This window comes from Chamaea fasciata, unplaced genomic scaffold, assembly GCF_029207755.1.
Source record: "Chamaea fasciata isolate MVZ Bird 193981 ecotype frontalis unplaced genomic scaffold, bChaFas1.0.hap1 SCAF_123, whole genome shotgun sequence".
Classification (NCBI taxonomy): Eukaryota; Metazoa; Chordata; class Aves; order Passeriformes; family Sylviidae; genus Chamaea; species Chamaea fasciata.
In genome coordinates, this window is record NW_027094208.1 from 73,682 (window position 1) to 99,693 (window position 26,012).

Sequence of the window (26,012 nt, forward strand, 5' to 3'; positions counted from 1 at the left end):
AAACCATCAGGTTCCCTGCATATATTTGTGGACCCTGACATGAAATGGGCGTCACGGTCAGGATCTTGATGGACAGAGGGGTTGCGGGTTTTGTATAGCTTGTAACAGGGGAAGGACCCTCGTCTCAGCCGCACCTAGCACGCCACTTGGGTGAGCGCTGTTAGAAAGCAAGGGGGGCCAGGGAAAATTCCCGCACACTGTACACACCCAGGCATATAGCACTCCCTGTCATCAGGATTTCACAAAAGGATCTCATTGTGCAAAAGATGGGACTGTAGTTAGTTTTTGTGTGTTTTGGGCTGCTTGGTGTAGTTGAGGAGACAACTCTTTGGAACTAAGGTGAACCTCCCAGGCAGTTTTGGTCTCCTCGCCCATTCCAGGGAAGCAAAGGGAAACACAGTTTTAGCTGTGCCTTTGGTGTAACTTGAAGCGTACCTCCCTGAGAGTGGTTTTGGTCCCTGCACAAAATGAGTGAAAAAGATAAGAATGCATTTTATGCTTTGCTAGCCAAACATGGTGCTAGACCTTCTCCAGACGGAGAAAGGTGGGCACAGAATAATTGGTTCAACTTTGAAAAGATTGTAGATAGAATATATTCTTTGCAACATGATGCTAGATACAAACTGGGCAGAAATAAAACCATTCTTTGCTCAGTTTTGGGGGCCTGTCTTTCGGCAGCCATAGAAACCCGTTTTGAACGGGTAAGTGAAGAAAAAGCAGTCATAGAATCCCTGCAGAATTTGGTAGAAGCTTTGCAAAAACAATTAGAACAGGAAAGAAATCAGAATTATTTGCTGCAGATTTCTCTTGCAGAAGAGCGAAGCAAAAATTTAAAATCTGCAGATTTACCCACAGAAATAGAAGGAAAGGAGACATACAAAATGAAACAAATATACCCTCAGAAAGAATTAGTACACATGCAAAATTGTGGGGAGCACTGTTATTCCAACTTGAGACCTCTCATTAAAACCGAATATAATTATATAAATGAAGAGGATCATGATCCCCACATAACCACCAAAGAAATACCATACACAGCCACTGAATTAGCTAAATTAAAGAAAGAATACTCCCGCCTCTCTAGTGAATCGGAGATGGAGTATGTTTTCAGAGTTTCCCTCACAGGGGGCGACCAAATTAAATTAAGTGAACAGGAAGCAAGTGGCTACTGGGGACATGGAGTTTTCTTAACAACAGGAAACACACATGCTCCATGCTCCCTGACACAGTGTGCAGCTCACTGGGCAGGGGGGTTAAACCCCCTAGAGACGGGCGACCCTCTGGCAAGAGTCGGCACCTCAGACCAACTCCTAGAAAACATACACAAAGCTGCATGCTTGCAAATGATACAGGAAAGAAAATTAATCTCTGGCTATGAGTCGCCAATGCAACAGCCTGTCAAACCTGAGATTATGACCCCCTTCATTCGAGGTTTGCCAGAGTCTCTTAAACCAACAGCAATTTTTCTTCAAAAAACAATAGCATCTATCTCCTCGGTAGATAGACTTGAAAGATTTCTCGGACACACAAGAGATCAAACTGGTTCCACTGACTCCACTGACTCCTCACCTTTTACAACTCCTAGCACACAATCTAACAGCAGTTATAAACTTTGGACATGGAGTGAGGTAGCAGAGGAGTTAGTAAATTACAGTAGAAAATATGGACCAGTGAAGTACTCAGAGGACAAACCAGAAAACCCAGAGGAGTCAGGCACATTGCTTCTCCTAATGAAAAACCAGAAAAGGGAAAACAAATTTCCAGACGGCAGCAGCTGTGGTTGCTAGGGCTGAAAAGGGGAGTTCCACGAGAAGTAATGGATAAATTGCCGTATGATAAATTGGCTAAAATAATTTCCAATTGGCCCTGTCCCAAACCTATTGTGTGGGAATCATCCAACCAACAACCCAGTGCACCTCCTCTTCCACAAGCCTTGGGCAACCAGCCACAACATTCCCCAACACAGGTTTTAAGCAATGAGACACAGCATGCTCTCTCCCCGCTTCAGGGAAGTGAAACACACCAACCTCCTTTAAACTAGAAACTCCGTTTCTCGATAGTGAGCGAAGAAACGGAGACTGGATGTTTTTGAGGAAGCTCACAAAGGACCCGAGAACAGGGGACATATTGATTACAGCAATAGTTGGCCCCAAACAAATATTAATAACTTTTGTTGTGGACACAGGGGCCCAAATCAGTGCATTGAAAATCACACACGCCCAAAAGTGTGGGCTTGTTCCCAGCAAAAAACCATGTTGTGTTTTAAATGCCCTAGGAACTACAGAGTCTATGAGTATCGCTCTAGTAAAACTCACACTGCCCGGAGAAGACAACCCAATAGCTGTCCAAATGGTCATCGGAAACATTCCTGACAGTTTGTTAGGGATGGATATACTTGCTGGGAGACAATGGGAAGACTCAGAAGGCTTTCTCTGGTCTTTCGGAGCTCCCAGCCTTAACATCAGGCTGCTACAAACAGCTCCTTCCCTACCGTTCAGCAAAATCCCTTCTGTGAAACAATATCCTTTACCCTCTGGTGCTAAAGATGGCATCAAGCCAGTCATTCAGGAATTGAAAGATCAAGGAGTAATTGTTAACACTCACAGCCCTTTTAACTCACCAATCTGGCCAGTTAAAAAACCCAATGGAAAGTGGAGACTGACAGTTGATTACAGACGGCTTAATGCCAACACAGACCCTCTTACAGCAGCGGTCCCAAATACAGCTGAATTAATAATATCAATTCAGGAGAAAGCTCACTCTATTACGGCAACAATAGATGTTAAAGACATGTTTTTCATGATACCCATACAACAAGAAGATATGGACCGTTTTGCCTTTACATGGGAGGGACAGCAATATACCTTCACACGTCTACCCCAAGGGTACCGACACTCGCCCACTTTAGCCCACCATGCTTTAGCCCAAGAATTAGAAGAACTATCTAAACCTGACACTGTAGCTGTTTACCAATCCATAGATGATATTTTAGTGGGAGGGGAAGAAAGAGAAGTAGTGGAGGATGTTCAACAGAAAATAATTTCCCACTTAGAAAGCCTTGGTTTGCAGACCCCCTCAGAAAAAATACAAAAACCTTCTCAAGAAGTGAAATTTTGAGGCATCTGGTGGAAAGGAGGTATGACATGCATCCCACCAGACACCCTAACTTCTTTAGATCAAATCAAGATGCCTGAATCTAGAAAAGAACTCCAACAAGCTCTAGGACTATTGGTATTTTGGAGAAAACACATTCCAGATTTTTCAATTATTGCCAGACCTCTTGATGATTTGTTGAGAAAGGGAGTAAAATGGGACTGGAGCCCTTCTCAGGAAGAAGCATTACAATTGTTGATTTTTGAAGCCACAGCTCATCAGGCCCTAGGCCCTATCCACCCAGCAGATCCTTTTCAGGTAGAATGGGGATTTGCTACCTCAGGATTGTCAGTACATATATGGCAAAGGGGTCCTGAAGGCCCAATCAGACCTGTTAGCTTCTACTCCCGTGGCTTGAAAGATGCTGAAAAAAGATTTACAACTTGGGAGAAAGGCTTATTTGTTGTTACCCAAGCTCTCATAGAAGTAGAAAAGATCACAAGAAAACAACCAATTGTGTTGAGAGGTCCCTTTAGAGTCATTAAAATAGTGATCACAGGGACTCCACCTCCTGAAGGGGTAGCACAACGAGCCTCAGTAAGGAAATGGTATGCACAAATAGAGCATTCTAATAACATCTTTTCAATTACTGAAGGCGCTGTGAAAAATTTACCAATACAAGACACAGAGAATCTGAACAGCAGCCAAGACAAACCTGCCTCAGTTCTTAAAATAGCCCCTCCCTTCTCCCCTGAGCAAACAGCACATTCATGGTTTACTGAGGCCTCAGCTAAGCGTGAAGGAAAAGTGTGGAAATACAGAGCTGTAGCTTTGCACACTTCTTCTGCAGAGCGGATCATTACAGAAGGGGAAGGCAGTGCCCAAATTGGGGAACTTAGAGCTGTTTGGAGTGTTTTCCAGAGGGAGGCACAAAACACCTCTCTTGTCTGTATTTACACTGACTCCTATGCTGTATATAAGGGCTGCACTGAATGGCTGTCTTTCTGGCAACAGAATGATTGGGATGTTAACAGAATTCCAGTGTGGCAGAAAGAAAAGTGGCAAGAAATTTTACAAATTGCAAGTCAAGGGAATTTTGCTGTAGGGTGGGTAGCCTCTCACCAGACAGATGATAATCCAGCAGGAGAATGGAATAACAGAGCTGATGAATTAGCAAAATTAAGTCCTCTGAAAAAGGATGAAATTACTGAAGATTGGGAGCACTTATTAGAATGGCTGCATGTAAAACGACAACACACAGGTACAAAAGATTTATACAAGGAAGCTCATGCCCGGGCTTGGCCCGTTACCAGAGAAATGTGTAACACCTGCATTTCAGCCCGTGAGCAGCGTCGCAAACGGCTAGAAAGACATCCTTTGGAGGATGACCCACTACACTTGAGGACAGGTAAAGGCTTATGGGATGCATGGCAGGTAGATTACATGGGTCCCTTTAAGCAATCAGGAGGTAAACATTTTGTGTTAGTGGGGGTTGAGATTACATCTGGATTAGTTCAGGCCGAGGCATTTAAAAGGGCTACAGGGGAAAACACTGTTAAAGCATTGCAGATATGGTTCGGGACTTTCCCAAAACCACAGGAAATTCAATCTGATAATGGGTCACACTTTACTGCTAAAGTAGTACAGGAATGGGCAAAAGGTGAAGGGATAAAATGGACTTTTCACACTCCCTATTACCCTCAAGCTAACGGAATTGTAGAAAGGACTAATGGTCTTTTAAGACGACTTCTGAAACCACAAGAGGGAGGCTGGGATGGCCGGTTGCATAAAGCTGTGCAAAGTGAAAATGAAAGATGGGGGGTAAATGGGTGCGCCAAAATTACTGCTTTTTGCCCAAATCCTCTGAGCTTAATCTCCTCACAAAGAGGACCAAATGATCCCGAAAATCCAGTTCATGACCCGGGACACCCTGTTTTGGTAGACCTCCCTACGGTGGGAGAAGTACCACTTGTGTTGAAAACTTCTCTGAATAAAGTTGCGTGGATAGCATCTGATGCCTTAGGAAAAGAACATCGGATAAATACCCGCTGGATAATTCCATCATTTTAATGTTCTGCCCTTAGGTGGCAGATTTTTCTGTGTTTTGCTATTGCAGGAGAACTCCGAGGGGACACTTCAAGTGACATGAAAACAAAATAACCATGTTAACATTATTAATACTTCTCTGTATCCTGCCACACTCCCATGGCCAGGAGCCAGCTGAGTGGCCGTGGTCTGAAGACACTGTTAGATATCCCAGTACTCAAGAATCACATCCCAGAAGTCGTCACCTGAACCTGGCAACCTCAGGGTATCATGGTGGTCCACGTGAGTGGGGATGGGATAAGAATGAACGGGTTACAACTCTAAATGGTACAGTTGGTTTGGGGATATTTTTGTGGGCGGATGTTGGGATCGGGATTGTGTGGGGCTGGGTGGGTGGGATGTGGTTTGATAGTAAATCAAACTTGGAGAGTTCTTGATCACATGGACTGGGATCACATGGACTGGGATTTCACAGGCTGGACCATCTGGATCAGAACCATAGAAACTGGGATCATCTGGACCGGGGTGGCGGCCTCGGAACGATGCGAACCGAGGCGGTCCCGCCCGGCCCAGGGCAACCTCCCCGTCCCTCCCAGTCCCGCCCGGCGGCGCGGCCAAAACTCCCCGCAGCGAACGCGGCGGTCCCGGAGCGATCCTGGAGCCGATCCCGGAGCGATTCCGGGTCCGATCCCGGTCCCTGTTTCGGCCTCGGTCTCAGTCTCGGTCCCGGAGCGCTCCCGGTGCTGATTCCGGTCGCGGTGCCGATCTCGATCCCGGAGCGGTGCCAGTCTCGGTGCCAGTGCCGGTTCCAGTTTCAGTCCTGGTCTCAGTCTCGGTGTCGGAGCGGTGCCGGTGCCGTTTTTGGTCCCGGAGTGCTCCCAGTGCCAATCGCAGTCCTGGTCCCGGAGCGGTGCCAGTCTCGGTGCTGGTTCCGGTGCCGGTCTCGGTCTCCATCCCGGAGCGCTCCCGGTCTGGGTTCTGGCCGCAGTCCTTGGAGCAGTCCTGGTGCCGGTGCCGGTTCCGAAGCGCTCCCGGCGCCGGTCCCAGTGTCGGTGTCAGTCTTGGTTCCGGTACCAGTTCTGGTGCCGGTTTCGGTGTCGGTCCCACAGTGCGGGTCCCGGAGCGGTGCCGGTCTCGGTTCCGGTGTCGGTCTCGGTCTCGGTGCCGGAGATTTTAGGGTCTTTTGGGTGATTTTAAGCCAAACCGGGCCCTTTTAGGACCGCGCGTTCCCTTGACCCCGCCCATTCCCCCTCAAAATTCCCGCCGTTTCCTGGACCCCGCCCCTTTCCCCTCCCAGTTCCCGCCCTTTCTCTGACCCCGCCTCGTTCCATTCGTTCCCCGCCCTTTCATTGGCCACGCCTCTTTTTCCCGTGGGCCCCGCCCATCTGCTGGCGCGTTCCGTCCGGCGCATGCGCAGACGACCCAGAGGTGGCTCTCCCGGGCGCCGCCATCTTTGTTCCCGGTCCCCCGAGCCGGCTCCGGCGTGTCCGAGACCTGCGGTGGGGGAATGGGGGTCTATAAGGGATCTATAGGGGATCTCTAGGGGATCTATAGGGGTCTGAGAGGACCTGGAAGTCTCCTTAGAGGATTTGGTGGGGGATCTGCAGGAGATTTGGGGCGGTCTGTAGGGGCTTTGGGGCGGTCTGGGGATCCCTAAAGGGGGCTGGGCGGGTCTCGGGGCTCTATCGGGGTCTGGGGGCTCTGTAGAGGGTCCAGCGGGGTCCGTAAAGGGGGTCGGGGCGTCCCTAAATGGGGTCTGGGGGTCTGTGAGGGATTTGGGGGGTTTCTGTGGCGTTTTGGGGGGTTGGGGGGTCTGTAGGGGATCTCTAGGGGTCAGCGGGAGCCTGTAGCGGGTCCGGAGAGGTCTAGGGGTGTCTGTGGGTCCCTGTGGGGGATTTGGGGGGTCTGGGGGGGTCTGGAGGTCCCCAGGGGGGTCTGAGGGGATATGTAGGGGCTCGATAGAGGGTCCGGGGGCGCCTGGGGGACCCTATAGGGGATCTGGGGTTCTCTGCATGGGATGTGAGGGGGTCTGGGGGAGTCTTGGCATCTCCATAGTGGAGTTTTGGGGCCCATAAAGGAAATTTTTGTGAATTTTTGGCTCTGTACAGCTAATTCTTGGAAATTTGGGGTCCAAATTGGGCAATTTTGGGCGCTCTATTGGGATTTTTTTTTTTGAATTTTGGGGCCTCTGTTAGGAATTTTGGAGGAATTTTGGAGGAATTTTGGGTCCAAACGCAGGAACTTGTGGAATTTCGGGTCAAAGGGTGGGAATTTTGGGTAATTTTGGGTCCTAACTTGGGAATTTGGGGAATTCTTTTTCCTAGATATTCTCTTCAAGTTCTCGGTGAGTGGCAGCACGGCACGGGCAAGTCCTGCCTGCTGCACAACTTCATTGAGAGCAAGTGTAGGAATTTCTGTGAATTTTCAAGGATTTTGGCAGTTCTAGGGGGTCGTGGGATTTTTGGGAATTTTGGAGGGATTTTTTTTCATTTTGGGGGACGTCTTGTGTATTTTGAGGGGATTTTTGAGGTATTTTTAGGACTTTTGGGGTGGTGTTTTTGCATTTTTAGAGTGTTTTCTGTTGCTGTTTGCGGGCTTTGGGGAATATGTTGGGAATTTTGAGAAATCTGAGGAGTTGGGGGATTTTTAGATAATTTTGGAGAATTTTTGGGGAGTTTGGGGGGTTTTTAAAATATTTCTGGACATTTTTAGGATTTGGATTTTTTGGTTTTTTTCTTTTATTTTCTGGGTGATTTTTGTTGGTGTTTAGGGAAATTTTTGGACTTTTTTGGGGATTTGGGAAATTCTGGGTAGTCTGGGAAATTTTGGGAATATTACTGGAATTTTTGCAGGCATTTTCTGGGTTTTTTTCTTTTTTGAGCTATTTTGAGGCTTTTTTCAGTTTGTTTTTTTCTATAGTTTTCCTTTTGTATGCAGTTTTGGGGGGATTTTTTTTTTTTAAATTTTTTGGGAATTCTGTGTCTCCGGGCGCTCCCCCATCCTGCGGCATTTTGGGCAATTTTCTGTCACTCTTGGGTCATTTTTGGTCACGCTTTGGGTCATTTTCAGCCGTATTTTGTAATTTCAGTGGCATTTCTAGTCAGTTTGGGGTCATTTGGGGGCCATTTTGTGGCCATGTTCTGTCACTTTTCGGGCATTTTTGGTCTCTTTAGGGGCGTTTTTGGTGCGGTTCGAGCCATTTTTTGCCGGTCTCAGTCCCGGTCTCCGGGCGGTGCCGGTCCCGGTGCCGGTGCCGGTCCCGGTGCCGGTCTTGGTCCCGGAGCGCTCCCGGCGCCAATCTCGTTCTCAGTCCCCGTCCCTGGGCGGTGCCAGTCTCGGGGCTGGTTCCGCTGCCGCTCTCGGTCCCAGTCTCGGTCCCAGTCCCGGAGATTTTAGGCGGGTTAAGGGTAATTTTGGGCCAAACTGGGCAGGTTTAGGGTGGATTTTCGGCCCCTTTGGATGATTTTAGGCCAAATCTGGTGGGTTTTAGGGTGGGCTTTAGGTACATTTCATTGATTTTAAGCCAAACCAGGTCTTTTCAGGGTTGATTTTACGCCCTTTTTAGGAGTTTTAAGGGGATTTTTTGCCATTTTGTGTGGATTTAAACCAGTCGGGGCAATTTTAGACGATATTGGTTGGTTTTAGACCCCTTTAGATGATTTTATCCCCAACGGGCTGATTTTAGACCGAACCCTGTGGCTATAGGGTGGCTTTTAGTGCCCTTTGGGTGATTTTAGGCCACTTTGTGGGGATTGCAGGCCTCTTAGGGTGATTTGAGGCCAAACCTGATCCGTGTTAGGGTGGATTTTAGGCTCTTTTGGAGAAATTTAGGCGCATTTTGGTGATTTTAAGCGAACCCGGGCGGTTTTAGGACCGCGGGTCGCCTTCGCCCCGACTCTTTCCCCTCACGATTCCCGCCCTGTCCTTGACCCCGCCCCTTTCCCGCCCCAGTTCCCGCCCTTTCCTTGGCCCCGCCCTCCCAGTCCGGAGTCAGGCACGGGGGAGGAGGAGGAGGAGGGAGGGAGGAAGAGGCGCAGCGGCGGCAGGAGCGGGAGGAGAAGACGAGGGGAGGGAGCGGCGGCTCCAGCGCTCCCTGAACTGGCGGCACCGCCGGGATCATCGCCCCCATCCCGCAGGTGGCCGGGGAGGGGGAGCTCGCCCCAAATATCCCGGGAGGTCCCTGGGTTTGGGGTTTGTTGGGGGGATGTTTGGAGCTCGCGGGGATCCAAAGCCGAGCAGCAGATGCCCCTCGGGGGGACATCGGGCGCTCCCCGGGAGGTGTTTTTGGGGTGTCCCGGTGTCGGCAGAGCCCCGGCGGTGGCGGGGGGACACGGGTTTGGGGAGCCCGGGAGAGCCGCCGCTTCCCTGAGCGGGAGCCCAGAGAGAGGAGAGCCCAGAACCGCAAAGCGGGGACCCTGAGAGGGGGGGGACCCCTGGGATTGCCGGGACCCCGTTAGGGGCTGGAGGGGCGGGATGGCCGGGAAGGGGGTTCGGGAGTCGCGGTGCTGGAAGTGGCTGCTCCCGGTGTAAGCCCAGTCACTCCCAGTATCCGTAGGTGGGGAGACAGAAGAGGGGGGAGCTTTAAGGGTTCCTGGGACTCCCAGCAGCCCGGGGAGGGTGGGGACTGAATAGATGAGGGACCCCAATAAAAGTGTGACCCCCCAACAGCGTGGACAGGGGGGAACTAGTTTGGGCCTTGGAGCTGCAGGTGGACACAGGCAGCTGCTTCTGCTCCCTCTGTGTGTCCCCGTGTTCAGCAGTGCTGCTCCATCAGTCTGTGCCCAGCAACGGGGAAAAGCCTCAGCCCTGCAGGGCCAGCGGGAAGGGAGCTGCTCCATACAGGAACAGGGAACAAAGGAAACACATTCTTTAGGATGTGTTTTCTGTTAAAAAAAAAAAAAAGGATGAAAAAAAAAGAGAAAAGAGAAAACCGGAAAAAATACAAAAGATAAAAACTGCCCCAAAACCGTGTAGTTAAAAGTCTTCCATAAGTGTGGATTAAAAAGATGTAAGTGATGTTTTGAAATGAGAACTCAGTTGCTTTGTAAATGTGCTCATGGCAAGGATTCATCAGCTGCATTCTTTTGCAGATGTTGGAATTATTTCCTAATATGAAGTAAATTTAAACTTAAAGCAATAGGAAATTGAAAGATGGATTGTGCACAACTGCATCTTGAGTGTAAAAATTTGGCAGTTTGAAACTTGGAGCAAAAGTGTTGCAAATGAAAGTTTTAAATCCCAATGGATTGTGTGACAGCAGTTTTTCCTATACTATGTGTTGCAGCCCAAGGATTTCATCAGTGGGGTGGTGGGTGCTTTTAGCTTTGTCCTGTGCCACTCTGGGATGTCATGAAACAGGACTTCACCTGCCACCAGCCCGCGTTTCCCTCTGCCACCCCAGCTCCGTGGACCTTGTGTCCCCCAAAGCAGACACAAAGTTTTCCTGCTGCTCTCCCTTTGCACAAATCCACAGAGAGCTGGGATTGTTCCAAGTCTTGTCTCTCCATTGTGCCACATTCCTAAAGAACCAGCAGCCCATCCCGATGAATACAGCGAGTTACACTGATGGTTGTCAGCTCCATTTCCTGCCTAGAAATCCTGAAACTGCTTCTAAATGCTGCTCTCCTCAGCTCTTAGACACCTACTCACACAAAGCTGGGAAAAAATCCCCTGGCTTCCAGCTTGCAAGTGAGCCAAAGTTAGAGCTCTGTGGAAAATCTCTATCCATCCCTATCCTTTTAATACATCTGTATGTGGGGTGTGCATGGATGTGTCTTGTATAGAAAGGAAGGAGTGCACAAGCACCATGCCTGACACTTTCCCTCTCTGTGTTCATTCCATACCCATAGGTACAAAGACATAATGGAAACCCTGGCGCAGACAGAGCCTTCTGTGCATGGATACAGAGACATCCAAGAGCCCCTTGGTCATCCTGCTGGAAGGACGACAAAAAGGGAGTGGGAACTCAGCAGTGAGGAGAGCTGAGGGCTGGAGAGCAGCTCTGAATGACACTAAAATGTCTCTGGGCCACTGAGACATTGCTACTCTTCAGCCAGTGCCAGTCCCTAAGCCTGGGACTCAGTCTTCCTCATGCTGAGGGGCACCAAGAAAGGCAACAGTGTGATGGAGACTGGCATGGGCTGGGAACTCACTGGGGAAAAATAGAGAGCATTGTGAAGGAAAAGGCAGGTGGAGGACAGAACTGTTCAGAGAAGAGCTGAGCTACAGCTTGAGCAAGCTTAAAAATGTCATTTGGGGCCATCCCAGATTGATTTCATTTCAGAAGGTATTGAAGAAGTTTATTTTTTGGGCGGTATCATGTTTTCTCTTGGAGATGTACACTCTGCAAACTTGAGCCGCATTGCCAAAATGCTCAAGGCAAGTCTCTGCTGCAGGGCACACCGTTTCTTCTTTGGCTGATCCCGGCCCGGTGCTGAGCCCAGCAGAGCCCTGGCAGAGCCCAGAGCAGCCTCAGCACCCGCAGAGCCCGGCTGCAAGGACAGAAACCAGAAACCGCCCGTCAGCTGAAGGCTCCTGTGCCCTTGTCCCAGCCGCCCGCGGTGCCCAGGCCACGCTGGCCGTGCTCAGGGCTGGGCCCAAAGCTGCCCATCATTGCTAGCAGGACGTGTGCCCAGCCTGCAGCCAGCCACGGTGCATCCAGCCCTCAGCAGCTGCCCAGAGCAAGATGCTCCTGTGCTGGCTGCCATCTCCCAAAAGCTCTTACCCCACCCGTGCCAAGAAGACGGGGACCCACCTCACGCCATCCGCCGCTGGAAGAAAAGCTGCTCCCAAACCACGTCCTCAGCCTTCTCCTAGGGCGCGGCCCATCCACGCCACAGCTGGTCCCAAGCACTTCCCAATCCAGACTGGACACCACCTAGAACACTTCCTTTAGAAAAACAAACAACAAATTAACAGACAAAAAGGGGAAACAAGGGAAAAGTTAAAAGATGTGATCTCTGTCAGGGGCTTGAGGAAGGGCCAATTCCGACATGCTTGGGAAAAACCCACCTACCAGTGAGGGAAGCCCGTGCTTTCACTCTTCCCCCCTGCACTGCCCCCCAAAATAATGGTGATCCTAAAGCAAACAAGGGCAGTGGAGCAGCCCAAGCCCTTCCTTGCCTGCCAAGCAAAGCAGCCCATGGACAGGCTCTGGAGTCCCACCTCTGCTCCCACCTTGGGGGTTTGTTTGTGTCGGGCTGGCTGCCCCAGCCCCAGCCCAGGGCACGGTGGGTGGTGGGGGCTGTTGGCAGGGCCAGGAGCCAACTCCCATTTCGTAACCACCCCAGCCTGTGCCCCCAGCCCTGCCAAAAAGCAGCTTGGCAGCCCACTGAACAATCAGTTGGACCTGCCCCAGCAAAGGGAGGAACCTGTGGTTCCTGGACAGGCCGTGCAATGCCCAAATCTGGGAGCATCCCCCTGTGCGTGGACTCATCTGCAAATTGGCTGTGGAGCCTGGCTTTGAAGAAGATGCCAGAATCGAAGTCAATCATCTTCACCTTTGTGGTGGCCAGGTCCCAGAAGAGGTTTTCATCCTTGATGCTGTCCTCGCTGTCTCCAGCAGCAGCAGCCCCACATTGTCCAGCTTCTCCAGGGGCTCCTTCTCGTTCCCTGGGGGTGAGACCAGGCTCTCAGGGCTCTGCCCAGGGCCCCAGCTGTCAGTGAACCAGGACAAGCAAAACCAGCCTGGATGGCAGCCACCAGTGCTGGGCAGAGCAGCTCGGCTCCAGCACGAGGGCTGCCTGTGCCCATCCCATGAGCCCTGCGCAGTGACACAGGCAGGACAAAAAGTCTGGGTTGCTCTGCTTCTGATCGCCAAGGCATGTGTGCAGCTGGAACTTACCAGGGCCCTGCATCAAAGTGTGCCTGTGGCTCTCTCCCTTCTTCTAGGGCAGATGAGTATCCTGCATCCAAGGATCACAGAACAGGTCTTCTAATGAGGGCCTGTCCAAGGAGTGCACTGATAAACACCACCTGATCAGATCTTGGCAATCTGGGGAGAGAAACCAGAAGCCGCCAGTCAGTTGGAGAAAGCTCCTGTCCCACTATTCCCATGCCCAGGCCATGCTGCATGTGCTCAGAGCTGGGCCTAAACTTTCCCACCCATTCCCTGTTTTGGAGGAGATCAGGAGAGCAGGACATGTGCCACCTCCTCAGCAGCTGCCAGAGCAGGATGCTCACAAGCCAACTGCTGTTTCCCAGCACCGGTATTCCCCCCGTGCCCAGAGATGAGCATCCACCTTGAGAGAGCCGTTGTGGCAGGGAGAGCTGATGGCCCCAGCTGATCTTCTGACCCCTCCTGAAAGGGTGTCTTCCACAGACCATCTGGTGCAGCAGGATGCCCAGGGACCAGATGGTAGCTGGCTCGCCATAGTACCAGCCACAGTGGGTCCATTCCGGGGGGCTGTAGGATGGTGTTCCTATGGAATACAGATGGAGTTCATCAGGGGGATGCTGCTGCTCCCAGAGCCTGGCCCCAGCATCCCTGGGCATGCGGGGGCTGCACCAGTGGCACGTGGGGTGACCTGCTGCTCTCTCACCAGCACCAGTGACTTGTTTACAAACTCAGGGTTGGAAAAAAAGCTACTAGTGTCGGAAGGGGGCAGCGGAAGCCGTGGCAAGGCCTGGCCATGACATCCAAAGGAAAAACCCACTCGGCGCCGGGGAAAAACCATGCCCTCATCCTCCCTGCCTGCATTGCCCCAAAAAACATTATGAAGCCAGGGCAAATAAGGCAGGCAGAGCAGCCCAAGCCCATTCTTGCCTGCACACCAAACTGGCTGCTGCACTGCTTCTAGCCCCCGCTTCTCTGCTACTCTCACCCACAGGTGTTTTTGTCGAGCTGCCTGCCCCAACCCCAGCGCCAGTCCTGGGCAGAGTGGCTGGCAAAGGCTGCCAGCAGGGCTGGAAGCTGGCCCCCCACACACCCCTGCTCAAAAGCCACCTGGCTGAAGACTCAGTGCCGTGTCTGGCAGCAAAAGGGAGAGTCCCTGCTGCCACACCCAGGCTGGGCCATGAGATGCTGGGACCGGGAGCACAGTCCTGCGTGGGCTCACCTGCAAATTGAGTGTATGCTGTCTTTTGCAGGTAGGTGCCACAGCCAAAGTCAATCAATTTGGCCTGCCCGGTAGCCAGGTCAACCAAGATGTTCTGGGGTTTGATGTCCCTGTGCAGGACCCCGCAGCTGGTGCAGTGCCGCACAGCTTCCAGGACCTGGCGGAACAGCTCCCGCGCCACCTCCTCGGACAGGAACCTCCGTGCCCGAATGAAATGCTGGAGGTCCTGACACCGCTCCGGGCGCTCCAGCACCATCACGATGTCGTTGGAGAGCTCCACCCACTCCAGCAGCTGGACCACACCAGGGAAGCCAGTGGAGACCCTGTCCAGCAGCACGATCTCCAGCGGTGCGCTGGTGCCGTTGGGCTGTGGGAGGACCACGATGCCGTCAGTGGGGCTGAGGCCCTGCCAGGGGTGGGGAAGCGCTCACCCTGCCCGGGATGTTCTGCACCCTCCAGTGGCCGCACGCCCGCTCTCCCTCGAGGCGTCCTGGCGGATTCCACCCTGCCGGGCCTCGGCTCGTCCCCGCCCGGCACGCCCCGGCTTCTCCCGCTGGCCCCCGCTCACTCACCAGCTCTCCCCAGTGCTGGACACGGTTCCGTGGCACCCTTTTGATGGCCACCTGCAAGGCAAGGGGAGCAGCGGGCTGAGCTCACCGCCCGCCCTGCCCAGCCCCATCCTCTTCCTCCTCCTCCGCCCTTCTCCTCCTCCTCCTGCACCCCCTCCTCCTGCGCCCGCCGCTCACCGGGGCGCCATCCGAAAGCCGCGTCGCCGCGAAGACAGTTCCGAAGCCGCCGCGCCCCAGCAGCGAACCCAGCCGGTACAGCTCCTGGAGGCCCTGCTGCGCCTTCCCTGCCGGAGAGACGCGGCTGTCAGCGCTCGGCCTGGGGCCAGGAACGGCCCCTGAGCGCCCCTCAACCACCCCAGGCCGGGCATCCCCAGGCGTTCGCTCCTGGGAAGGCGACACTGGCGGCTCGGGGCCGGCGGCCGCGCCGGCCAGCGGCGGAGCTCGGGCCGGGGAAGGCGCAGCGCAGGCGGCGGGAGCGGCCGCGCCGCGTGTGTCCGCGGGGCCCGGGAGGGGCCGGGGCCGGGCTCGGAACAGGCGGAGGCAAAGCGCGGCGATACTGTCCCTGGCCCAGGCACCGATCCCCGCCCAGCACCGCCATCGCCAGGACAGCCAGAGGCGGGCGGAGGCGAGAGCGCGGTGGGAGGCCCGGGGGCGGGGACGGGGCAGCCCCGCCCGGGGCCGGGGGCGGGCCGGGGGCATGGCCCGGCCCTGCAGGGGAGAGGGACACTGGGAGAGGAGGGGGACACCGGGACAGGGAGACTGGGCGCGGGTGTGGGACTGCAGGAGAGGGAGAGGAGAAGCAGGAGGGAGTCGCAAGAGGAGCTTTTTTTTTTTTTTGCTGCTGCTGCTGCTGCCGCTGCTGCCGCTGCTGCCGCTGCTGCCGCTGGTGCCGCTGCTGCCGCTGCTGCCGCTGCTGCCGCTGCAACTGAAGCCCCGGGGCCGTTTCTCCCCAGGTCCGTTTGTCCGTTGCCCGCTCAGCCCCACGCCGAGCCCCGCGCGGCCCGGGGGCAGCCCCTGAGCCTTCCAAACACGGGAACTTTGCCCCGTTGAGCCAAGACCCAGAGCCTTGACTCCTGCACTGTGGCAGAGCAATCCCCTTGGCTGCTGCTGTGCATTGTCCCTGCTGAGGGTCACACACTGTCAGAGAACATTCCTTGAATGCAGAATTCGTACCTGGCCCAAGCACTGCACTTGCGTCTCCAGCATTGCTTTCCAAGAAAAACGGGGGTAGGCAAATTGTGTGTAGCTCATGGTATTTTACAGCGTCTAAAACTTGCCAAGTCATGGATCTTAGAGGTGAGATCCATTTGTAGTTAATGGAATGGAGAAGTAGTGCAAAATGGAAAAAGGGAGCATAGAAATAAATAGAGAAAACCATCTTGGATTGGTTCTTTCCATTTTTGTTTCATTTTTTAAAAGCTGTTTCAGCTTTCCCAGAATCTTCTCCACAGTCCTGTCTGCTCTTTCCAAGAACCCTTCCTGGAGAACGAGCTGCAGCTTCTGTCACTAAATGTCCTACCAACGGCAGCAAGTTTGTGAAGGAAAATAAAAAATGGTTTTACAAATATATTAACGGCAAAAGGAAGGCTAAAAACCGACCTTTGTTCTCTGCTGGATGTGGGAGGGAACTTAGGAACTGCAGATGAGGCGATGGCAGAAGTGCTTAACGCCTTCTTTGCCTCAGTCTTTAGTGGGAATATGGCTTGTCCTCAGGACAGCTGCCCTCCTGGGCTGGTAGATGGTGTCAGGGAATAGAATGGTGCCCCTGTTATCCAGGAGGAGGCAGCCAGAGAACTGCTGAGCCAAATCGATGTTCACAGATCTGTGGGCCCAAGTGGGATCCACCACAGGGTGATGAGGGAGCTGGCAGATGAGCTTGTGAAGCCGCTCTCCATCATTTACCAACAGTCCTGGCTCACTGGTGAGGATCCGGAGGACCGGAAACTGGCCAGTGTGACAGCCATTCACAAAAAGGGTGGGAAGGAGGAACTGGTAAATAGAGGCCAGTTAGCCTGACCTCAGTACCCGGTAAGGTCACGGAGCAGTTTATATTGAGTGTCATCATGCAGCACCTACAGGACGGCCCGGGTATCAGAGCCAGCCAGCACGGGTTTAGGAGGGGCAGGTGTTGTTTGACCAACCTGCCTCTTCTATGAACAGGTGACCTGCGTGGTGGATGTGGGACAGGCTTTGGATGTTGTCTGTTTGGACTTCAGCAAGGCCTTTGACACTGTCTCCCACAGCACACTCCTGGGAAAGCTGGCGGCCCACGGCTTGGACAGGAGCACTCTTTGCTGGGGAGGCAAAGGCAGAGGGTGGTGGGGAATGGCGCCGCATCCAGCTGGCAGCCGGTCACCAGTGGTGTTCCTCAGGGGTCTGTTCCTCGGGGCTCCTGGACTCAGCCCCAAATCCACCGGATAAAAAACCACCGAAATCCCTGCGGAGCTCTTGGTCTTCCTTCAGTTGTCTTCAAGTCTCCATGGCTTGTGCAGCTGCGTGGAATCAGTTCGGAATTCTCTTAAGGAGGAAGATATCAAAGCGCACCTCGTGATTTTTGGTTTTTTAATTGCAGGAGTATTTTTTTTATTTTTCATTTCATTGAAGAGTTGACTGAAGCATTCTTTAGGTGATCTTGGTTCTGAATGTCTCCTTAGGAGTTCTGAGCACAGCGAAGAATGAGCCCCTTGCAGGCTGACCCTGTTTGGACAACCTGCTTCTCACCCAACCTCACCACGTGTGACATCACCCACCTTGGACTGCGCTCCCAAAACATAAAAGAAAATTCAGCATTTTTTAATAAAAACAAACTTATGTAAATAATAAAATTAGAAATTTATTTTTCAGTTTTATAATAACATTTTTCTATATTTTATTACCTAATTTTTATATTGACATTAAAAAATCAATATATTTTTAGGAACAAAAAAAGCTATTGGTCATTGGTTCTAAGTAACACACTTCCCTTCATGAATTGCTTGACCACTACTGGCAATTGATTTCTTCTTCTTCATGCTGATTTGCTCTGTTTTTAGTCCTTTTGTCATCTTCTTTAGCATTTTCTCAGACAGGGTAAAAGGGGCCACTTTGGGGTTCATGGAGACATTTCTGGGGCACATTTGGGGCAGGGAATTTGGAGAGAACTTGAGGGTCTGGAGGACACATTTGGGAAGCGGGTGGACACTTGGAGGGGCACTTAGGGATTCTGTCGGACAATTCGGGGTCCAGGGGGGCACTTGGAGGTCAGGGAGGGGAATCCGGGGCCCTTCGGGGTCCGGGCGGGCACCTGGGGGGCTCTGAGGGGACTCTCTGTGGCGCAGGGGATGATGGGAGTTGTAGGCGCGGGTAGAACAGGGTTGAACGGCGCCGCGGAGCATCACGGGAGGTGGAGGCGCAGCTCCAATGGCTGTCGGCGGGGCGCGGGGCATGATGGGAGATGGAGTCACGGCTGGAGTAGCGCTCCGAGTGCGCCGCGGAGCATGCTGGGAGCTGTAGTCCCGGAAGTGGCTCGAACGGGGCGTCTGGGGCTCCGGGAAGGCGCTTTGGGGACACTTTTGTGTCCGAGCCGGGGTTTGAGGTCCTCGGGGGGAACGTGTACGGCTCGGGAGCACTTGCGGGGAGCTTGGGGAGCTGTCACCGAGCTCTCTAGGGCGCGGGGCGGGGCAGGAGTTTTTAGGCGCAGAACCGTGTTCCGAGGGGCTCCGAGGCCAGGGGGGATGATTGGAGATGAATTCCCTGAAGTCGCTCTAAGGGGAATCTGTGGGGTCGGAGCGTTCAAGGGATCCGGGGACGCTTTGGGGGCGGGCGAATGGGCGCTGAGGGAACAGTTGGGGATCCTGGAGGGGCTGGGGGACACTTGTTCACTTCAACGTGTTTATTTACTTATGAAACATACGTATTGTATTTAAAACTTAATATTCCATAGGTATGGGTTCTATAGGCGTAGATATCAATTAGCCTAAGTGCAAAACCTAATATTCCATGTAAGAATGATGTTCTCTACTGTTAAAAGCAAAATTAACCAAAACAAACAAAAAGGAGAGGGTTAACCATTAATGAGAAAGGAACAGAAAAGGTTGTTATGCCACTGTAAACTTTCACTCTGAGTCTACATTTCAAATGATACAGGTGACCCATCTGAAGGAGGATTTCTCCTCAGGAGAAATGTCTTTCTAAAAGTTTCCTTTGTTGCCAGGAGCTGCCTCTGTGCCAGGAGCCCGGCCCAGCTCAGCAGCACAGAAACAGCACAAGGACTTGAACGACCCTCCCGTGGATTTGGTGTTTCCATTCAACTCTGTCCCTGAAAGAGTGTTCCAAAAACTTCTCAAGAGCTCAAAGGTAAATTAAAACACTGAAGTTTTTTGCCGTTTTAATGGGACACACAGAGAGACCCAATGGAGAAAGTGTCCCCAGGTTCCATCACTGCAGGCACTGGTGACAGGTGGAGACAGACAAGGCAAAGGTGTCTCTGGTGCTGAGCAAACCTGGATGTGTTCCATGAATCCAAAAGGCCAAGGCCTGAGCCCCGGCCCCTGGCAAGGCAGGGATCTGTGGGGCAGGGATCTGTGGGGCAGGGAACTGTGGGTCAGGGCTCTGTGGGTCACAGATCCGTGGGTCAGGGCTCTGTGGGTCAGGGCTCAGCCGTGGGTCAGGGCTCTGTGGGTCCGGGATCTGTGGGTCCGGGCTCTGTGGGTCAGGGCTCAGCCGTGGGTCACAGATCCGTGGGTCAGGGCTCAGCCGTGGGGCTCACCGTGGCAGGGGTTGCTCAGGAGGTCACTCGGGGGGCGCCGGATCCTATGGGGCGGCTCCAGCGGCTCCTGTGGGGCAGAGACGGGGGCGGGACAATCTGTGGGGCAGGAGCCATCTGGGGGGCGGGGATGGGATCTGTGGGGCGGGATTTGGGATTCGGGATCTATGGGGCAGAGGGGGGATCCCTCAAAATTCCCACAAAAATCCCCAAATTTCCCAAAAACTCCAAATTTCCCCCCCAAAAAATTCCAATTTTTTCCTCGAAAAAATTCCCAAAATTTTCCCCCAGAATTCCCAAAATTTCCCAATTTTTCCCAATTTTTCCCAATTTTTTCCCAATTTTCCCCCATTTTTCCCAATTTTTTCCCAATTTTCCCCCATTTTTCTCAATTTTTCCCAATTTTTTTTAATATTCCGCACGTTTCCCACAGAATCCTCAAAAAATTCCCCCAAAATTCCCCAAAATTTTCCACAAAAAGTCCCAAATCTTTCAAATCCCCCCAAATGTTCCCAATTTTTTTCCAATTTTCCCAAATTTTGGGGTTTTTCCCCCAAATTTCCCCAAAAATCCCCCTAAAAACGACCCCAAACCATCAAAAAATCCCAAAATTTTCCTGATTTTCCCACAAAATCCCCTAAAAATTCCCCCCAAAATCCCCAAATTCCCAATTTTCACCCCAAATCTCCCAAAATTTCCCCAAAATTCTCCCAGATTTCCCAAATCCTCCATTTTCCCCCCAGAATTCCCCTAAAAACGACCCCCAAAATCCCAAATTTCCCCCAAATTCTCAAATTTTCACCCCAAATTTCGGGGTTTTCCCCCCAAAACTTTCCGACCTCGAGGGCCACCGGTGGGCGCTCTGCGGGGAGAGAATTTGCCAGATTTTGGGAAAATTTGGGGGAATTTTGGGGAGTTTTGAAGGAATTTTGGGAGAATTTTGAGGATTTGGGGTCATTTTGGGGCAAATTTGGGGGAATATTTTGGGAAATTTGGGAGAATTTGGGGGAAATTTCAGGTAATTTGGAAAAAATTGGGGGGAAATTTTGGGGGATTTTGGGAGGAATTTGGGAAAAAAATTGGGACTTTTTGGGGGAAATTTGGGGGGTTTTTTCCGGAAATTTTGGGGTTATTTGGGGGAATTTTGGGAAAATTTGGGAATTTTAGGGGGAAATTCGGGGGATTCAGAGGAATTCGGAGAAGGAATGGTGAAATCCTGGGAATTTTTGGACCATTTTGGGTCATATCGGGAGAAATTTTGGTTGATTTGGGAGGGAAATTTGGGAATTTTGGGGGACTATTTGGGACTTTTGAGGAAATTTTGGGAATTTTTTTTGATTTTGGCTAAATTTGGGAGAATTTGGAGGATTTTTGAAAAAATTTTGAGAATTTTGGGGAATTTTTGACAAAATTTTGGGAAATTTTTTTGGATTTTGGTAAAATTTGGGGAATTTTTGAGGAAATTTTGGGAATTTTTGTGGGCTGTTTTTGGGGGGAAATTCAGGAGAATTTTGGTCGATTTTGGGGGGATTTGGGGACAATTTTGGGGGAGATATTTGGGGAATTTTGAAGAATTTTGAGGGATTTTTGAAGAAATTTTGGGAATTTTTGGGGGGATTTTGGTAAAATTTGGGGATTATTTGGGACTTTTGAGGAAATTTTGGGAATTTTTTTAGATTTTGGGGAAATTTGAGGGGAATTTTGGGGATTTTTGGGGAAATTTGGGGCGGATTTTTGGGGGGGGAAATTCGGGACAATTTTGGGGTCATTTGGGGCCTCGGTGTATCCCGTCGTGCCCCGCGGCGCCGCTTTGCTCCTCGGCGTACAAATGACGTCACCCGCGTTTATTTCGCCTCTCATTTGCATAAATTTACATAAGGCTGGCGCCTCGGTGAGGTGGGCGGGGTCAGAGCCACGCCCAGGTGCCTCCCAGTACAAACCAGTAACTCCCAGTCCCCGTGGTCAGTGACGTCATTCGCATTTATTTGTGCTCCCATTTACATAAATTTGCATATCGGCGCAGTGGGCGGGGTCAGAGCCGTGTTGGCCCCTCGCACTCCCTCCCAGTACAACCCAGTAACCCCCAGGGCCCGCCCAGTTTGCCCCGCCCTTGTTGTCACTCCATATAAGGGAATGGGGCATGGCCTGATGAGGGGCGTGGTCAGTTCACCTTTTGGGGGGGCAAAGGTTACACCACGCCCAGAAACCCCGAAACCAGTTTAAACCAGTATAAACCAGTAACCCCCAAACCCACTCCCAGTCCATCCCAGTATAAACCAGTGACCCCAGACCCACTCCCAGTTCATCCCAGTATAAACCAGTGACCCCAAACCCACTCCCAGTCCATCCCAGTATGAACCAGTGACCCCAAACCCACTCCCAGTCCATCCCAGTATAAACCAGTGACCCCAAACCCACTCCCAGTCCATCCCAGTATAAACCAGTGACCCCAAACCCACTCCCAGTTCATCCCAGTATAAACCAGTGACCCCAAACCCACTCCCAGTTCATCCCAGTATAAACCAGTGACCCCAAACCCACTCCCAGTTCATCCCAGTATAAACCAGTGACCCCAAACCCACTCCCAGTTCTTTCCAGTATAAACCAGTGCCCCTCAGTCCCCGTCCCAGTGCCCTCACCTGTCCGTACTGGTTTGAACTGGGATCTCTCGATGCTCGGTGGCCTCCAGGGAGTGCCTCAGCACCAGGGCCTGGCGCTGGGGGACCCTGGGAGTTACTGGTTTATACTGGTTTGTACTGGTTTGTACTGGGTTATACTGGTTTGTACTGGTTTGGGGGTTTTCCTTACTGGTTTGTACGAGGAGGGGGTTTAGGGGTCACTGGGATGAAGTGGGATGAACTGGGAAGGGATTTGGGGTGACTGATTTGTACTGGTTTATACTGGTTTGGGGTTTTTCTTTACTGGTTTGTACTGGTTTGTACTGGGAGGGGGTTTGGGGTTTTTTGGGATTTTTGGGGAGAATTTTGGGGATTTTGGGGCATCAAAAATCCCAATTTTGAGTCGGAATTTTGGGTGAATTTGGGGGATTTTGGGGCTTTAAAAATCCAAATTTTTAGTGGGAATTTTGGGGTGAATTTTGGGGGTTTTGGGGCTCCTAAAAATTCCAATTTTTGGGTGAATTTTGGGGATTTCCCAATTTTTAGTGGGAATTTTGGGGTCATTTTTGGGGATTTGCGGGCTCCAAAAATCTCAATTTTAGTGGGAATTTTCGGGGATTTTGGGTGGGAATTTTGGGGTGAATTTGGGTAATTTTGGGGCTTCAAAAATCCCATTTTTCAATCAGAATTTTGGGGTCATTTTTTGGGATTTTGGAGGTCTGAAATCCTGATTTTTGTGGCGAATTTTTGGGTAATTTTTTTGGATTTTGGGGGCTCTGAAATCCCGATTTTTAATGGGAATTTTTGGGGTCATTTTTGGGGCATTTTGAGTGAATTTTGGGGGATTTTGGGGCTCTAAAAGTTCCAAATTTTAGTGGGAATTTTGGGGTGAAATTAGGGGATTTTGGGACTTTAAAAATTCCATATTTTGGGTGAATTTTTGAGATTTTTGGGGCTCTAAAAATCTCAATTTTTAGTGGGAATTTTGGGTTTTTTGAGAAATTTTAGTTGGGAATTTTGGGGATTTTGGGGCTTTAAAAATTCCCCCTTTCAGCAGGAAATTTTGGGGTGAATTTTGGGGATTTTTGGGCTCTAAAAAATCTCAATTTTAGTGGGAAATTTGGGTGGGAATTTTGGGGTGAATTTGAGGGATTTTGGGGCTTAAAAAATCTCAGTTTTCAGTCGGGATTTTGGGGTAATTTTTTTGGATTTTGGGGCTCTGAAGTCCCGATATTTAGTGGGAACTTTTGGGGTCATTTTGGGGGCATTTTGGGTGAATTTTTGGGGATTTTGGGGCTCTAAAAATCCCAATTTTTAGTGGAAATTTTGGCGTTTTTTGAGGGATTTTAGGTGGGAATTTTGGGGTGAATTTTTGGGGGGATTTTGGGGCTCTGAAAATCCCAATTTTTAGTGGGAATTTTGGGGTGGATTTTGGGGATTTTGGGGCATTAAAAATCCTAATTTTTAGTGGGAATTTTTGGAGTAAATTTTTGGGATTTTGGGTGGAAATTTTGGGGTGAATTTTGGGGATTTTGGGGCTTTAAAAATTCCAATTTTTGGGTGAATTTTTGGGATTCTTTGGGCTCTAAAAATCCCAATTTTTAGTGGGAATTTTGGGGTCATTTTTGGGGATTTGGGGGCTCCAAAAATCCCAATTTTTAGTGGGAATTTTGGGGTTTTTTGAGGGACTTTAGGTGGGAATTTTGGGGTGAATTTGGGGGATTTTGAGGCTTAAAAAATCTCCGTTTTCAGTGGAAATTTTGGGGTCATTTTTAGGGATTTTGGGGGGAAATTTTGGGGTGAATTTAGGGGATTTTTGGGCTTTAAAAATCTCAAATTTTGGGGGGAATTTTGGAGTAAATTTTTGGGATATTGGGTGGAAATTTTGGGGTGAATTTAGGGGATTTTGGGGCTTTAAAAATTTGTTCTGGGTTGAAGTATATTCTATCACCATCTTCATGAACTGTTGAAACCAGGTGAGGCAGTGCTCCCTGCCTCCTCCACTCTGGCTTATCTTCTGTTAATGGGCCCATCAACACCTTTGCTGCACAGCTCACAGATAACCCCCTCCTGGACTACCTCCTGTTAATGGGCCCATCAGGCCTTATCACATGACTCACCATCCCATTGTGAGATGCTCCGCCCAGAGGGAGAAACCAAGCATTCCAGCCTGGATATAAGCTGAGACTCTGAACACCAGAGGGGCGCTTACCCACTGGATTCCCAGAGGACCCGAGCTACCAGACCTTTCTACAGGATCACTGCTTCAGGAAGACCACCTCATCTGGACTGCTTCCATCACTCCGCTCAGGTTGTCCTCTGACTCTTTCAGTGGTCTTTTGTATTATTGCATCTATTTTATTTTACTTTCTTTCCTTTTTTTCTATTAAATTGTATCTCTGACTTGGAGCCTCTCATTTGTTTTGCTTTCAAAACACTACATACTGTTTTCGTTTGTTATTAATTCTGTAGTTGTTTGGTGAGGGGGTTTTTTGTGTTTGTTTGCTTTGTATTACATACTAGTAAAGAATTGCTATTCCTATTTCCCAAATCTTTTCCAAAGAGCCTCTGATTGTAATTTTACCTGGCAGATACCTGTCTTCCCAAACCAAGACAGTACTTCACCGGTCCATATTTTCTACTGTAACTTATTAACTCCTCTGCTACCTCACTCCATGTCCAAAGTTTATAACTGCTGTTAGATTGTGTGCTAGGAGTTGTGAAAGGTGAGGAGTCAGTGGAGTCAGTGGAACCAGTTTGATCTCTTGTGTGTCCAAGAAATCTTTCAAGTCTATCTACCGAAGAGATAGATGCTATTGTTTTTGGAAGAAGAATTGCTGTTGGTTTAAGAGACTCTGGCAAACCTCGAATGAGGGGGGTCATAATCTCAGGTTTGACAGGCTGTTGCATTGGTGACTCACAGCCAGAGATTAATTTTCTTTCCTGTATCATTTGCAAGCATGCAGCTTTGTGTATGTTTTCTAGGAGTTGGTCTGAGGTGCCGACTATTGCCAGAGGGTCGCCCGTCTCTAGGGGGTTTAACCCCCCTGCCCAGTGAGCTGCACACTGTGTCAGGGACCATGGAGCATGTGTTCCTTTAAAGCCACCAGGAGTGCAGCCCCTCATTGACACAGTCTGTGGCCACAGGGAAGGTGGAGAGAAACAAAATGAGAAATGGCACAAACAGTGACACTGCTTTGTGGACAATATTATAAAAGTAAAACAAAGGAAAAGAACCTCCAAAGTAAAGCAACAAGAGGTATCAAAAATGACTTTTATGACAAGTGATTTTGAGAAACTGGCCAGCAGTTTAATGTTTGTGAAACCATCCAGCCATCAGTCTTCCATACTGCAGCCTCGAGCTCCTGCTTCCTCAGGCTGCAGATGAGGGGGTTCATGGCTGGAGGCACCAGCGAGAACAGAACTGACAGGGCCAGATCCGGGGATGGGGAGGAGATTGGGGGGGCTTCAGATAGGCAAACATGGCAGTGCTGAGGAACAGGGAGAGCACAGCCAGGTGAAAATTCCCCAGAGAAAGAAGGAACAAACCCAACCCCCAACAGGGAGGCAGGTGGAGAAGGCTTTGTGCCGTCCCTGCTCAGAGGGGATCCTCAGCACAGCCCTGATGATCTGCACATAGGAGAAAACAATGAACACAAAACAACGTAATCCTAAAGAGATGGAAAAACCAATGAACCCAAACTCCCTGAAGCAGTAGTTGGACTAGGAGAGCTTGAGGATCTGGTGGACCTCGTGGAAGAACTGGCCCAGCGCATTGCCATGGCACAGGGGCAGGGAAAATGTATTGGCCGTGTGCATGAGAGCATTGAGAAAGGCACTGGCCCAGGCAGCTGCTGCCATGTGGGCACAAGCTCTGCTGCCCAGG

The 26,012-nt window shown here is 50.8% G+C and overlaps 1 long non-coding RNA gene across 2 annotated transcripts; it reads left to right on the plus strand.

Moving 5' to 3' along the window:
• Window positions 1–18,267: 18,267 nt before the first annotated feature.
• On the plus strand, window positions 18,268–24,529 carry LOC136304567 (uncharacterized). 2 transcript variants are annotated; one of them, XR_010724663.1, is made up of 3 exons: window positions 18,268–18,338; window positions 18,957–19,099; window positions 24,103–24,529. It is a non-coding gene; the product is annotated as an uncharacterized lncRNA (long non-coding RNA). The 2 variants fall into 2 exon arrangements; XR_010724662.1 differs by having other exon boundaries at window positions 18,270–18,355.
• Window positions 24,530–26,012: the final 1,483 nt, after the last annotated feature.